The 17,414-nt window shown below is 41.9% G+C and overlaps 1 protein-coding gene across 1 annotated transcript in view; it reads left to right on the forward strand.

Annotated features, from left to right (window-relative positions):
* Positions 1 to 595: 595 nt before the first annotated feature.
* The window catches only part of chst6 (carbohydrate sulfotransferase 6), a 48,615-nt gene continuing 31,796 nt past the window's right edge, over positions 596 to 17,414 (forward strand). The window contains exon 1 of the mRNA XM_086029585.1: positions 596 to 714. The gene's annotated coding sequence lies outside the window, so the exon portion shown is untranslated. The remainder of the gene's footprint in view (positions 715 to 17,414) is intronic.

The following is a 17,414-nucleotide window of genomic DNA, read 5'->3' on the forward strand; positions in this document are numbered from 1 at the left end:
ATTGTAAATAAGATTTTTAATTTCAATTTTTTTATTTCTGCAGCACGGTGGTCGACTGGTTAGCACATCCGCCTCAGAGGTTGTTGATTTGACAGCTGGGATAGGCTCTAGCACGCCCGCGACCCTTGTGAGGATAAGCGGTATAGATAATGGATGGATGGAATGTTTTATTTCAAATAAACTATATATCTTTTTTCCAAAAAGTATGTTCGTTTTTTCATGTCTGTCATTCTCGAAAAGGAACTGCTGACAAATAATTGTGTTTTAACAAATGGTATGCAGCCTACAATGGCCAAGCGGAGTGGAACGTCACGGGTGAACAGAAAGGACACACACGCGCACAGCCGCACACAAAATGTCGACCTCGGAATCACCGTACCCCTGGGGTCCGATTGAACCCAGGTTAAGAATCACTGTCTTAACAAAGCAGAATCTGTTGTTCCTTCTTTCTTTCTTTTTTTTTTAGGGTGGGGGTGTCTTTTAAAAGAGTCTCAGCAGACGCGCACACGACACCGCTGTCCTTCTGCAGGAGAACCTCACTCGCTCTGTCCCTTCTGCCCCTCTACATCCACCCAACACCATACCCTGTGACTCAAGCCCCCGCCCAGCCCATTGGTGGCCTGCCAGCAGTATCTGGCCACGTCTCAAATTTCCCATTGCACACAGCCAGACGGATACAAAGTGGAGAGGTTGGCGAGCAGCAGCACCAGAAAGGTAAGCTTAACACTTGTAGTCACGGCATTTTCCACTTCTGCTCCATGCCCCCTCCCCTTTACAGAACTTGCAAACTACGTAATTGATTGAAAACAATAACAGGAACAACAGTACGGACGGGGTTTCTCCTGGAATCATTTAGTCTCTTCACTCTGACGACTCGTACTTGTTAAACTAGTTTCAACCGACCGAAACGATACGGGAACATTTTTTTTATGTTGCCGTTTGCCCATTAAATGTTTAATAATGAAGGAATCAAAGCGGTGTTCTATACCGTATTTTATACTTATGTTTTAGGTGAAAAATCAAAGAAAAAACACCAATGTCTAAAAAAATTGGCATTCTCTGAAGTGAAGTTATAGCGGAAAACAATTTGCGTCAATAAGAGAAACACCTCAAAATCACGCCTGGACCACTTTTGTATGAATCTTTTTTTTTTAGACATTATGTTATACCTTTTTTTGCGCGGTGCGGAGGGTGGGGGGCAGTAAGATGAGGGCCTTTTCTATTTCAACATTACTGCATCTCAGATCACAAATCCATCCATCCATCCATCCATCCATCCATTCATTATCCAATCCGCTTATCCTCATAAGGGTCGCGGGCGTGCCGGAGCCTATCCCAGCTATCTTTGGACAGTTGGTGGGAGACACCCTTAACTGGTTGCCAGCCAATCGCAGGGCACACAGAGACAAACAAACATCCACACTCACAATCACACCTAGGGGCAATTTAGAGCGACCAATCAACCTACCATGCATGTTTTTGGAATGTGGGAGGAAACCGGCGCACCCGGAGAAAACCCACGCAAGCACGCGGAGAACATGCAAACTCCACACAGATAGTCCGGGGCCGGATTCGAACCCACTACCCATCAGCGACTTTGAATCTTACTTCTCAAGAATAAGTGGACAAAAATTCTCCACTCCAAGGTCTTGGAAAGCCTTCTCAGAAGAGTGGAGACTTTTTTCTTTAAAATAAATATAGCTGGAAAGAGGAAACCAACTAAAGCAGGGGTCAACAACCTTTCTGAAACTGAGAGCTACTTCTTGGATACCGATTATGGGAAGGGCTACCAGTTAGATACACACTTCAGAATTTTCATTTACATGAATACACTGAGCATGTTAATTATTTCTCATAATAATTAGGAAACTTAAATATCAATATGCAACATTACCTCTGTAAATACCTGCCACTTATATATATTTTCATATAATCACTTCTACAACATTCCTGGACAATCACAATGTCCCATCACTGGTGAGCAACTTTAGGAACAGGCCCATGGGCTACTCACCTAGTCCTTGGGGGCTACCTGATGCCCGTGGGCACCACGTTGGTGACCCCTGAACTAAAGTTTCAATTTTAAGTTAGGGTGTGATGGCCAATATTCATAATACTGTTGTCTCTTCATTTTTTTTTAAGTATTTGGAGCTCAAGGATACACCAATGCATAAAAAAAACGCTTTTAAGAACACACTTTTCTTTCATAGATACTCTACAAACAAACAAACAAATAAACAAATAAATACAACACTCACAGCCCAAATGATGTTAATTGCCTGAGTTGGGCAGTTCGTCCCAGGGGTGGAATGGTCCGTCCCCCCGTCCCGGATGGATGGCCATTTTGGGACGGAGGATGTGGGGGAAGACACGTTTTTAAAAAAAGGTGGAGGTAGATTTTAGCCTGGCCCACTAATAATCGGCCCTCATGCGTGTGATGTGGTTGTGAGCCAAAGTTCATCTCAACTTACTCTGCGAAATGGGCAAACAACAAAAATTGCCTCAGAACACTTGAAACGCGCCACTAGTTCAACTGCACAGGAGATTTTTCAACAGCGGATACAGCGCGAGTTCTACTAGTACGACAAGTGATGAGACCCAGTAGCGCGAGCAGCGTCAGAGCCAGCACACTGGCGAGTGACGTCAGTTTACTGTTTACTGTTCAACAGGTGCTATCTGTACATGTTTGAACAGACATTAGTTGAAATTCAGCCCCAATAATAATAGGGATGATAAAACAGTTCAATATTTAATTTAATTACAATGTTTGGGCTGAATCAATTCAGTGGCCTTGTCTGACACATAGAGCAGCTGTTGATGAAGACAGCCTGGCCTATTTATTTATCCTTTAAATACAGACCCTTTATACAAACATTCATGACTACTCCATGCAGCGATGTAAAATCAGAAAACAACCCTAACAAGTTAGTTATTTTGATTCAAGCAGACAGCTGAGCATTGCATGTTTTAAAGTCACTGCATTCTCAGAAACATTAAATTGAATCAAATGCATACTATATCATGTTTACACCTCAAATACTTGTATCTTGTTTTTTATTTTCATACCACAGTTGGTACTCTATTCATTTAGCACTTTTGTGTTCAGTGTAAGGTGGTATGTTAACTTCCAGTCTGAATTTAAAATGGCAGTCTAGAGATGTCCCAGACAAGGACATATATATATATATATATATATATATATATATATATATATATATATATATATTAAAAATATTGTTTGTGTTGGACAGAATTGTTAGTGTATTTTTTAGTCTGGTGTAATTTCTTAGAATGTCACCGGACCATTTGTCATCTTTTCAAAAACATATTAAAAAAAAATCTTTTTTTTGTGCCGTAAATATACCGAACCGAAGTTTCCAAGAAACCGAACCAAACCGAAATGTGATTTAGCGTACCGTTACACCCCTAATGTACGTATACATACAGTATGTTGAATGTATATATCCGTCTTGTGTCTTTTATCTTTCTATTCCAACAACTATTTACAGAAATATATGGCATATTTTGGAGATGTTCGAATTGCGATTAATTAGGATCGATTATATTTTAAGCTGTGATTAACTCGATAAAATGTTTTAATCGTTTGACAGGCCAAATATATACATATATATATATATATATATATATATATATATATATATATATATATATATATATATTAGTGCTGTCAATCGATTAAAATATTTAATCGCAGTTAATCACATTTTTTCATAGTTAACTCATAGTTAATCGCATATTTTATTTATTCCCATGATTTTTCTGTCCCATTATTTTCTTGAATTTCAATACCCTTAACATGAATAAGAGGATTGATTTTCTTATGCAAACAATTTAAAGATAAAAGTCAACCCAAACATTTTTTTTTCAAGAATATGTTTCATGCAGGCCCACTAGTTGAAACAAGGCATTCTGATATTATTGCGTTTGTGGAATAAGAGTTAATCCACCTGTTTTTAGCCATCACTGGGGGCGGCCATTTTGTCACATCTGTCAACTGAAAATAACATCACACTTACTCAGGTAACAACCAATAACAACTCACCTGTTTTCTTAAACTGAACCATGATTGGTCGTTATTTGAGCCCTCAGGGCATCTGTGATGTAATTTTCAGTTGACAGAAGTGATAAAATGGCCGACCCGTGAGATGGCTGGATTTTGCTGTTTGACTCATATTCCACAAACACAATTTTAATCAGAATGCCTTGTTTCAACTAGGGGGCCTACATAGAACATATTCTTGGAAAAAAAAATGTTTGTGTTGACCTCCCTCTTCAATTGAAAAATAAGCATTGGATTCAAATCACACAAACAGCCCCTCAGCCCTTTCAAACACACACACCTACATGCGCACACGCATGCACACACCCACACACACAATCATTTACATTAGTGTTGTTCTGACAGATATGTTTATTTCGTCTTGAGAGCGACTTGTTGTTCAAGCGCCGCTTGGATTTAGAACTATACGAGAGCAGTCATTTGTACGCACGTCACTTTTTATTGCACTCTGGCAATGACTTTATCGACTAAAAAGATTATTATTCGCTGCTTGAGTGTCTTACAAAGGTATTTCGTTTATTAAAATTCTGTTGTGGGTATATTTTAATGTAAATTGTGTCAAATAAATGCACGAGAAACAGGTGGTGTAGCGCGCGGTGATCGACTGGTTAGCATGCCCGCCTCACAGTTCAGAGGTTGTGGGTTCGATCCCGGCTCCGGCCTCAATGTGTGGAATTTGCATGTTCTCCGTTTTCTCCGGGTACTCCGGTTTCCTCCCACATTCCAAAAACATGCTTGGTAGGTTAATTGGACACTCTAAATTGCCCCTAGGTGTGACTGTGAGTGTGGATGTTTGTTTGTCTCTGTGTGCCCTGCGATTGGCTGGCAACCAATTCAGGGTGTCTCCCGCCTACTGCCCGAAGACAGCTGGGATAGGCTCCAGCACTCCCCGCGACCCTTGTCAGGACAAGCGGTATGGATAATGGATGGATGGATGGACAGGTGGTGTACCGCCGAGATTGTCCCGTGCGGCTCTCGATCGCGCTGCTGTTATAAAATACAGCTACTTTGGAGCAAACGGCATATTATTTTGTATGTATTATTTTTCTAAAATGCTGCAATATTGTTTTGTGGGTATGTATTTATTTATGTATATTGTGCTTCAGTATTTATTCCTTTGTGCTTTGGTTTGGAACGGTGTATATATATATATATATATATATATATATATATATATATATATATATATATATATATATATAGCAAGTAAGTGCCTTTGCACTGCTGAGCCAATAGGAGCGCATGAATGCTGTTATTATGTGCAAAAACAGAATATTGTTTTTTATTTTTATTTTTTATATTACATCTTTTTTTGGGTTTGCAATATTGTGAGCTTTTATACACTATCGTGAGCTTTTTATATATTGCCAACCTCCCCACAGTATTGTGATAATGCATGTCTATGTATGTGTACAAACAAACTAAAATCATTATATTTACTCCTACTACTACTAGAACTACTACTACTACTACCAATAATAATAATTACTCATTATAACTAAGTCAAAAGACAGGTAAACCAGTGCTGTTTTATAGATTTTAGTGCCATCTAATAGTGTAATTTGAAATTGGAACTTTAATCAATCAATGAAACTTGCTTATTAAAATAAATTACAAGTGTCCCATTGAAGTGTATTGTAACGTCTTCCAAATACAGGACGTCCGACGTATCTTAGTTATCTCCCTTTTTATTATTCCAACACGGCTAATGTGGGCCGTAGCCGACATTACCAATTACAGTGCAACAACAGTACACACGGATCTCTGGTACTTCGCCGTCTGCTCAGTGCTCACTCCTCTCACTCGCACATCCCTCCAATCCAGCGAGTTGCGTGATGCATTCAGGAACCTCGGATAAGACAGAATTTAGCAAGACACAAATGTCACCACAACATAGATAACCCAATTCATTACAGTATGTTATTTGTCTCAAAAACTTGTAATCATGTCTTCTTATTAAGTCAAAGTTTTTAACTTCTTCAGACCTTGTGCAATTTCGGTGATCAGCATTCGCCTTCTTCAGAGACGTTTGACTGCACAGGAAACATGCTTGGCTGCCTTCTGACACGTCTGCTGCCTTCTGACACGTCTGCTGCCAGCGACACTAAAACTGCACGATATCTGAACATAGTATTTCATTTTTTGTTTGTGTTTGTTTAATTGTAGTTGTAAATTGTAAGATTATTCTGACCTCGAAATATTAAAATGGAATTATATAGTCACTGTCGGCCGAAAATCCTGGACGTCCAATTATGGTCAAATTAGTTATTTTTTAATCACAAATTGATTCTAATGGTCTGTCCCTACAGGGTCCGCTGATAGCGTAGTGGTACACACGCCTGAGTTGTGTGTGGGCAGCGTGGGATCGATTCCCGCTCAGTGACAGTGTCTATGTGTGCCCTGCGACTGGCTGGCGACCAGTTCGGGGTGTAGTCAGCCTTCGCCCATTGACGGCTGGGATAGGCTCCAGCAACTCCCCGCGACCCTGTATAGGATAAGCGGTTTGGAAGATGACATGACATGACATGGTCTGTCCCTACTTCGTCTGTAATTTTTATCCAATTCTAGCTGTGAAAATAGCAAATACTCAAAGCGCGATTTCACGGCCATCTGCTGATTGCAGCTTTTTTTTTTTTTTAACCAATAACAAGTGAATATAGTAACGTTCGCTGGATTACGTTGGTTTGTGTAAAATGGATCGATGAGATGCTTTGTTGCAAAAAGACCCCCTCACGTGTGTCGTGAGGTAAGTCTCCGTTTCATTTTAATATGCACCTTAAACACAGTTAGTTGGATCATTGTTTTAATTACTGCATCACTCCTGGCTTTAAACCTGAAAGAAGGCGTTTTGTGAAGGCCTTGGAGCCAAAATGAAGATGTATTGTATTGGGCAGGTGTGTTTGCTGGTGTGACGTTTCAAAGGCTGGGGCATGATGAGCTTTGAAATACTTGGATGTCGCCAGCTTTGTTTTTGTACTCTTTTAATCAATTCAAGCATCAAATTACCGATTTGATGTATTTTGTAGGTAGTGTTATGTGGACGTGAGTGTGCCATAGCAATATAAGGTATTATACAACTTGAACGAAGCAGTGGTTGGGAACCCAAACAAGCTGGCAAGTGTAAAATGTCTAATGTGTCATCTTTCTGAATATGCCCCACCCACCTCCGTCTTCCATGTCATCTGCACCCATGCTTACACCCAACAAATCGACACACCCCATGGGTGAAAAATCATCAGAGAAGGATTTCCTGCTTTGTCCTTAAGTTTAAACAAAGCAACATTCATTCAACACCTTAGTTAAATATTTGCTCTTACATTGTCAATTTACACAGTCATATTGAGTTTTAAGACCATCATCTTTGACCTTGTAGGAATAAGTGATCGCTTTCCATGCACTCGCTGATGTCAAATCAATGTGGCTTGGAACCTTCTTGCATATTATATTGAATATGCACGTTATTCCTACAGTTTATTATTCCACTTTTTCACACTTATTTTGCCGTGCAACTCCTTCCTCATTTTTCACCCGATTCACTTCATTCAAGTTTCAAAACATTCCGAAAATTCATGCCTTCCAGGGTAGTATTTTTTTTTGTTACCTGAATTTACCGTTTCCCCATTATTTCCCATTTTTCTCCCCAAAAAACCCATTCATTTCCAATGGAACTTTCAACATGTCCCATTTCCACCATTCCAATTTCAAATTCACAAGCTTCAACTTACATTGGTAAAGCTTTTCAACACACCCACAATTCATTCCTACTTCCCAAAAATTAAACTTATTCACCCTTAAAAAAAACACAAAAAATTCACCATTCATTCCAATTGCAGATTCAACATTCCACTTTTACATCATTCCAATTTGAAAAAATACTGGGATACTCACCCCGAGGTCTCCCCCAGTGCGGCGGCCATCTTGGGCAGGGACTTTAGCTAGACTGGGGATACTCACCCCGAGGTCTCCCCAGTGCGGCGGCCTTCTTGGGCAGGGACATTAGCCAGACTGGGGATACTCACCCTGAGGTCTCCCAAGTGCGGCGGCCATCTTGGACAGGGACATTAGCAAGACTGGGGTTACTGACCCCGAGGTCTCCCCAGTGCGCAGCCATCTTGGGCAGGGACATGATCTAGACTGGGGATACTCACCCTGAGGTCTCCCCAGTGCGGCGGCCATCTTAGGAACGGACATTAGCTCGACTGGGTGCGGCGGCCATCTTGGACAGGGACATTAGCTAGACTGGGGATACTCACCCCAAGGTCTCCCCAGTGTGGCGGCCATCTTGGGCACGGACATTCGCCAGATTGGGGATACTCACCCCGAGGTCTCCCAAGTGCGGCGGCCATCTTGGACAGGGACATTAGCTAGACTGGGCATACTGACCCCAAGGTCTCCCCAGTGCGCATCCATCTTGGGCAGGGACATGAGCTCGACTGGGTATACTCACCCGGAGGTCTCCCCAGTACGGCGTCCATCTTGGGAAGGGACATTAGCTAGACTGGGGATACTCACCCTGAGGTCTCCCCAGTGCGGCGGCCATCTTGGACAGGGATATTAGCCAGACAAGGGGATACTCACCCCGAGGTCACCCCAGTGCGGCGGCCATCTTGGACAGGGACATTAGCCTGACTGGGGATACTTATCCCGAGGTCTGCCCAGTGCGGCAGCCATCTTGGACAGGGACATTAACCAGACTGGGGATACTCACCCCGAGGTCTCCCCAGTGCGGCGGCCATCTTGGGAAGGGACATTAGCTAGACTGGGGATACTCACCCCGAGGTCTCCCCAGTGCGGCGGCCATCTTGGACAGGGACATTAGCCAGACCGGGGATACTCGCTCCGAGGTCTCCCAAGTGCGGCGGCCATCTTGGACATGACATTAGCCAGACTGGGGATACTCACCCCGAGGTCTCCCCAGTGCGGCCGCCATCTTGGGCAGTGACCCCTAGTGACCCAGAAGTGACCCAAATGACCCGAAAATGAACCGGAAGTGACCCAAATGACCCGGAAATGAACCGGAAGGGACCCAAATGACCCGGAAATGAACCGGAAGTAACACAATTGACCTGGAAATAGACAGGAAGTGACCCAAATGACCCGAAAATGGACCTAAAGTGACCGAAATGACCCGGAAATGAACCGGAAGTGATCCGAATGACCCGGAAATGAACCAGAAGTGACCCAAATGACACGGAAATGAACAGAAAGTGACCAAAATGACCCGGAAATGGACCAAAAGTTACCGAAATGACCCGGAAATGAACCGGAAGTGACCCGAATGACCCCAAAATTACCCAGAATTGACCCAAATGACCCAGAAATGACCCAGTAAGTGACCCAAATGACCCAGAAATGAACCGGAAGTGACCCAAAAGTGACCCCCAAGTCACATTCAGTAATGGCACATTCAACATTTCGCCGCTGTCCTGTGAAAAACACTTATCTCCAATTTTGGAAACTTTTAATTTTTGCTTTAATGCGACATCCGTAACGCGGAAACATGATTCATGTAAAAATAAAAAAATTTAAAGTGTTTTTCACATGACAGTGACGATTTACACCATTCCAATTTCAAATTGACAACATTCAGCTCATTCAACTCACATTCTCACACTGGAAGTGACATGGCTCAGTGGTAGAGTGGTCGTTTCCCAACCAGAGGTTGTGAGTTCGATCCCCAGCCATTCCATCCTTGTTTTCCTTCTTTTTTCCTTACTTCCTCTTTTCTTTCTTCTCTTCTGATATTTTTATGTATTCCTCATTCCAAGCTATTCTATATCATTTGAGGTCATTCAACTTCATTCAACTACATTCAGTATCATTTCAACGCATTCCAAAGTTTTTCATAGAGGTCATTCAACTTCAATCAGTATCATTCAACTTCATTCAGTATCATTCAACTTCATTCAGTAACATTCAACTTCATTCAGTATCATTCAACTTCATTCAGTATCATTCAACTTCATATCAATTCATTCCTTTTCATTCAATTTCATTCAACTTCATTCCACTTAATTCAATATCATTCAACTTTATTCAATATCATTCAACTTCATTCCAACGCATTCCGCAGTTTTCATTCAGCTTCCTTCGCCTACATTCTCTAGTTTATAGTGATGTACGATATGAAAAATTTCAACCGATAACCAATAATTTCCCGCATTGTATGGCCAATACAGATACTGACAACCAATAATATATATTTTTTGGTATACTACAAATATATTTGCTGTTGCAGCTTGAAAGAAGAATGAAATGTTTCCTTTCCCCTTCTTAATGTTGCGTGGGTTGAAGGAAAATATAAAAAAAAGTGGTCAGCGACAACATACAGTTGCATGTTTGTCAAGTTTTATATATATATATATATATATATATATATATATATATATATATATACATATATATATATATATATACAATATATGTATGTGTATGTATGTATGTAGGGGTGTAATGGTACGCTAAATCACATTTCAGTTCGGTTCTGTTTCTTGGAAACTTCGGTTCGGTATATTTGCGGTCCAAATTTTTTTTAAATAAAAGCAAACCATTTGGGTGACATTCTAAGAAATTACACCAGAATAAAAAATACACTAACAATAAAGATCTCTTAATTTTGTAAATTATGAAGACACTGAAATCTTTAAACACTCAGCAGCAACAGCCCATGACACATCTAAGTATTTAAGTTAAAGACAAGTTGTCATTACATTACATATACGCTTTTTGTGATGAAAAAAAATAAAATAACAGTTAAAATTATTGCGAACTGTATTAAAACTCTTTTTATAATGAAATACCGTAACTTTTAAGTCTTTATGAAATTATTTACACATTTTAGGCATTGAAATCTTTGAATGTTCACAGCATATTGTAACGAATTGGGTTATCTGTGTTGTAGTCGGATTTGTGTTTTGCTGAGTTGTGATGTTTCCAAGGTTCATGAATGCATCATACGGCTAGCGAGAGAAGCACCGGAGAACGAAGAACAGAGCTGTGTACTTTGGTTTTGGCTAAAAATACTGCTCAAAAACAATTCCTGATGTGTGCGTGGCATGTGTTGCCGACCTGTCGCCAACAGCACAATGCGTCGGTCATGTGAATCAATGCGGCAGTTGTCGCGCTTGCCGTTGCAGGAGTAGAAAGGAGCCTAAAAAGAGCCTTTCACCGAGGCGGCCAAATTTCATCTCAGCCGACTCCGTCACGCGTATGAGGGCCGATTAGTGGGCCGGACTAAAATCCACTTCCGGCCATGTTTGTCCAGCCATTTAAAATTTGTCAGCCCCCACCCCCCGCCCCCAAAATGGGCATCTGGCCCAGGGACGGACTGCCCAGCTCTGGCAAATACTTGCATACTATTCATGAGGTCATTGTATTTCTCCTCATCCAACTTGCCCTCAGTAATACTTATCTTATGAAGGCTTATGAAGTGAAAATAAATAATGTATGTCATTTACAAAGAAATACAAAATGCAGTGGTACAAATGTGAAATCAATCTTAATGGATATCCTTTGTTCAAGGAGTTCAATTTCGGGATTTGCACCAGCACCTAGACGTACATTTCTGAAAAGTAAAACACAGTATGAAATAGGGAAGATGAGACATTTTTCTCCCCCAAATGTAACGGTTTGAAACAACTTCACAAGATAAATGCATAAAAGTATTAGAAACATTTGTGTGTGGTGAATAAGCCTATCTGTCTGTTTCACTGGAAATGCTTGCTCCCTTTGTTGCCTCAAGTTTTTCACCATAGTAAGTATTGTATCTTGTGTTATTAAAGCTACCTTCGGTTGAACCTTTTGGAATTGGTGTGATCTTGTCTTTTTACGACAAGCAATTTTCATATTTCTTTCCTTTGTTTTTGGTTGTTCTCGTATTCCTGGTGTTGTCGTACCAGCACCTTTGGTTGTACTTTGTCGCTCTTGCGTATTTTTGTTGAATAAACCCTTTTTTCTGGAAGCCAATTACAATTTGGGTAACCGTGAACTGCTGGCCATTGTGCTGGCCCTTCAAGAATGTAGGCACTGGCTTGAAGGAACCGAGGAGCCCTTCACCGTGTACACTGACCATAAAAACCTCTCCTACATCCGATCTACAAAGAGGCTCAATTCACGCCAGTGAACTGCCAGTTGACTCGTTCCAACTTCACCCTCACTTACCGCAGTGGGTCCAAGAATGGGAAGCCGGATGCCCTGTCCCATATCCATGATCCTGCGGTTGAGCGCCCTGGGCCCGAAAACATTATTGTGGGGGCGTTGAGATGGGAGATGGAGCGGAGGATCCAAGAGGCGCAAGGAGGGACGCAATTACCAACTGAATGTCCCTTTGGTAGACTGTTTGTGCCCCGCAACTCCGACTGGAGTTTTTTTACGGTGAAGGCATACGTCAAAGGCGGGGTGCCATCCCGGGGTGGACCGCACATGTCGTCTCATCTCAAAGCGATTTTGGTGGCCGAAGCTTAAGAGGGATGTCTTGGATTTCGTCAAGGCCTGCTCTGCCTGCGCCTGCAGCAAATCTTCCTGCCAACCACCGGCGGGGTTACTGCAGCCTTTACCGGTTCCACCGCGACCTTGGTCCCACATCCCTATGGATTTTGTCACTGGCCTTCCTTCATCCCAAGGCAAGTCTGTCATTCTCACCATTGTTGACCGTTTTTCCAAGTCTGCTCACTTTGTTGCTCTGCCTAAGTTACCATCTGCTCTTGAGACCGCCGACCTGCTAGTCAGCCATGTCTTCCGCTTGCACGGGATCCCAGTTGACATAGTATAGGACCGGGGTCCCCAATTTGTCTCCCAGGTGTGGAGACGTTTCTGCCGTGCCATGGGAGCCACCGCCAGTTTGTCTTCTGGATACCACCCTCAATCAAATGGTCAATCCGAAAGGGCGAATCAGGACCTAGAGTCTGCACTCAGGTGTGTATGCCTGAGTCGGCCCACGTCATGGGCCACCCATCTGCCTTGGGTAATATGCGCACAACACGCTGGTCTCGTCAGCCACGGGGCGTTCACCTTTCATGGCCGCCTACGGGTACCAGCCTCCGTTGTTCCCGTCACAGGAGAGGCTGGTTGTGGTTCCGTCCGTTGAGCACCACTTGCGGCGGGCCTGTCAGGTTTGGAGGGAGACCAGGGCCGCCCTGTCACGTACTCCAGCTCGCAATCGGGCGATTGCGGATCGCCGGTGGCGTCCAGCGCCAGCGTACCAAGTTGGGCAGAAGGTGTGGCTCTCTACCAAGGACTTGCATCTTGCTGGCTCATCGCAAGTTGGGAATGAGGTTCGCAGGTCCGTTCAAGGTGGAAGCAATCATCAACCAGGTGTCTGTCCGGCTCCGGTTACCACCGACCATGAAGGTCCATCCTGTCTTCCACGTGTCCCTGCTCAAACCCGTGGCATCCAGCCCCCAGGCCCCCCCCCCCCCCCCACTCCGCCTCCTCCTCCGCGGGTGATCGACGGAGGACCTGTGTACACGGTGAGGGAGATTTTGGACTCTAGGCGCAGGGGTCGGGGTGTCCAGTACTTGGTCGACTGGTCGTGGACCTGTCCCTTCTCTGTGTCTTCCACTCGTCCTTCCCTTCTAAACCGGGTGGTCCGCCAGGAGGCATCCATTGTCTGTTCTTGTTGTGGTCATTCTTTGTTTTTGCTGTTCCCTGTTGCTCCAGTAAGGGCAGTAGGTGGATCCTCTGCAGCGCACCTGTTTGTAATCTTAATCAATGGACTATTTAAGGACTGCCAAGCAGACAACTGCTTGTCAGATTATTCCTCTGCTTGCTCGTGACCATAGCACCAAGTATTGAATTTTCTAGATGTCCTCATGTTTTCGCCATGTATTTTGCTCCCTTTGTTGCCTCAAGCCATAGTAAGTATTGTATCTTGTGTTTTTAAAGCTATCCTCGGTTGAACTTTTTGGAATTGGTGTGATCTTTTCTTTTTACGACAAGCAATTTTCGTTATTTCTTTCCTTGCCTTTTGCAAGTGTTTTGGGTTGTTCTCGTTTTCCTGGTTTTGTCATACCAGCGCCTTTAGTTGCACTTTGTCGGTCTTGCGTATTTTTGTCTAGTAAACCCTTTTTGTTCAAAACACCATCCGAGTCCATGCTTTTAGAGTCTGCTTTGCCTGGAACCCTGACAAAAAGGTTACATGACTTCAGCGAACATGCAAAGGGTGCCTGCCGAGTTGCCGTGAGGGCAACATCACTTTCCAGACCTCATTTGCTCCTCAAGTATCTCCATCTGGCTTTAGCAGCGCCGATGTAAACTCTGCCTTTGTCGCGATTTCTTCGGTCAGGACGTTTTCGTTTATGTGCGGTGGGTGACTTCACATGAGTGGAATAGGTATGGTCATCCATTTCAATTTTGTGCTTTCAGGTAAAAAAAATAAAAATAAATTCTCAACGTGATCGTCGTGCTAAACGGTGTGAATTAACAATGATCTGTGCATGAACCGGAAACACTTTTGCTTCTTCTTCTTTGGTTTCTTCTACTTGTTTTATTGGCGGTTGGCAAACAAAGCGGGAATTCTTCAGCACACAGCAAGAAAGACGATGATCAAAATGCTTTGCGAATTCCGTTTGCTAAGTTTGTCTACTTCGAGTATCCGTAGCAGAAAGATGGCGGCGCAACATGGCGGCCTCCTGTCGGGGGGGTATACCCTATGTAATATAATAAGCGATTACTTCGCCTACAATTACATTAAAAAACATGACATGATGGTACATCTATTTTTGCACATTATTGAAATTAATAGTGTTTTTTTAAAATAATGAATATTGAAAAATCAACAACCCCTTACACACGTGCGCACAAGCATATCTGCACATGAACAGTTGCCAAAACCAATAGGGGTTGAGATTCAAACAACAAGTGCAGTTTTTGATTTTATGGGCAGACCTTTGTTTCGTCACACATACGTGCACGTGCACACCAAAATATATTCATATCCGCACAAAACATTTGGTTAATGGTAGGTGTGCAACAAAAGCTGATTTGAAACGAAAAATCATTTTTTGATTTGAAAGATGCGAATGTATGAAATTGAACCAAACTGAATTGTTCCACTTTGAAATATATTGAGATATGTATCGAATCGTGAAGGAAATGGCACATTTGCAGTTCTGACACGTTCCTTCAAATATATGTTAGGTATGGAAGGGTTTTACATCTTATGCATGTGCAGAAGGTACTTTAATGGTCAGCGTCGCTGTCTGTCGTTGCGGTGTAGTCCTCCAGCGTGACGTGCCGACAGCCGGCCGGACGCCACAGGGCGTAAGCGTCTGTCACTGTTGGTGAACGTCGTTGTGGTGTATCAGGGCCTTATCAAATCGAACCATGGTTTGCTATTTGCTATAGATTGATATTTTTTTCCATTCCAGGTACATACCACATTTTGAATGTGTAGATTAAATTAGGCATATTAGAAAAGCAAAACAAAACGTTTTGGATTAAGGTTAAATACAAACCAATAAAAGTGTTTAGTTTTATTTAGCACCGTGGTTTTCCCTGATTTTACTCATTTGATTTCACACTCCTCTACATTTAAAAAAAGGTTGGTGCCCAAACTAAATTATTTTTTTGTAATTATAGGTAGTTTTATAGTGTTAGTGCCACTTAGCACTACTGTTGGTGATTAGTCGACTCGCAAAATAATCATTTGTGGCAGCACTACTTGACACGCTTGCGCCAAACATCATCGCATATTGCATTTGCGAATGGCTGCAGCACACTAGCGCACAGGGACAAGTATGGAAGCGATTAAAAAAAAAAAAAAAAAAAAGAAAGCGAAAATCGGGAACTGGAAATCGAATCGAATCATTACATCCCTACTACTTACAATCACTTAATTATTTGATGAATGTCTTCATTTAATGAGGATTACGGATAAATATATACATATATGTACTCAGACACAAACTCTGACACATCGTCTAACGAATATTTTCATCTGTAACGTTTACTGTTAAAACTAAACCACCTAAAGAAAACTGACTGACTTTCATCAGTTTTTTTTATTTTTTTATTTTAAAGTATTCCTTTCCTTTTCCTCTTGGAAAAAAACACAAACATTTGGAATAAGATATTTTCATCTGTAACATAGCAATGCAATCTTAACCCATGAAGGCCTAAAGCGCCTGGCTCAACATCTCCCCAAAACCTATTGGCGACTATAGAATCACCCTCTTAAAGGGATCATGGTCTATTTTTCAATAACAAGCTCAATTTATGGATTTTTTAATCAGGAAAATGATATTAGCTTGCATTTTAACTTTTAGCAATTTGTTTTGGAGAAATCAGTACAAAACTAACGCGTTCAGGAACGCCTACAATTAATGAGCAATTTGACCACACCCCCTCCCTTCCCTCCATGCCTTGTGTGACATCACGATAGGGACCGATTACATTTTGTCATTCAAAGTCATTGTAAATAATGTTGCTAATATTTTCAAAATAACGGGGATCAATCGGCCCCAATACATGTGGACATTTCTACTTAGGCCCCCTTCAACCTCTGAAAACATCACAAAACGATTAGCCTTTCCATGTCTGGCCAAAAAGAACAAGAAATGAGCACCCTACATGCTGAGGTCCACTTGTCACATACAGTGGTACCTCTACTTACGAAATTAATTGGTTCTGGAAGAAATTTCTTAAGTGGAACATTTTGTAAGTAGAGACGCATTTTCCATGTAAATGCCCTAATCCGTTCCAAGCCCCCTAATATTCAGACATAAATGTTTTATAAAGCATAAAAATGCATGAAAACATGTAACAAATACATGTTACAATTAGATTATTGCACAATAAATGAGAGTTGTGCATAATGTAAAAAAACAAAGAATAGAGTAAGGAATAAAAATGATGGTCGTTTACCTTTTAATTGCTGTCCTCATCGCTTTTTGCCCTCTTTGGTTCATGTTCTGTCTCAGAAGTGGTTTTTGCCTGGCGTTTTGTAAAGAACTGATTTAATAACGTGGCGACTGTCGATACATTACGGTCATATTCTTTGGCGAGATCAACCAAACGCATTCCCCTTTCATACTTTTCTCTCATCTCTTGCTTTGTCTGTATGGACAAAAAAAAACGATTTTCTTCTTTTTTCTTTTCCTCGTTTCTAATTCACATAAAACTATCAGAACACCTCATGGACCGAGGGGCGAATGACAAGGACGCTGCATAGCCATATCTATCACATATCTATCTATCTACCTGTCCTGTCTATCTATCCCCTTTTCATAGTTTTCTATTATCTCTTGCTTTGTTTGTATGGACAAAAAAAAAACGATTTTCACCTTTTTTTCTTTTCCTCGTTTCTAATTCTCTTAAAACTATTCGAACACCCCAT

Source organism: Filicampus tigris, chromosome 4, assembly GCF_054856515.1.
Source record: "Filicampus tigris isolate MCC_2025a chromosome 4, RoL_Ftig_1.0, whole genome shotgun sequence".
In the NCBI taxonomy this organism is placed as follows: Eukaryota; Metazoa; Chordata; class Actinopteri; order Syngnathiformes; family Syngnathidae; genus Filicampus; species Filicampus tigris.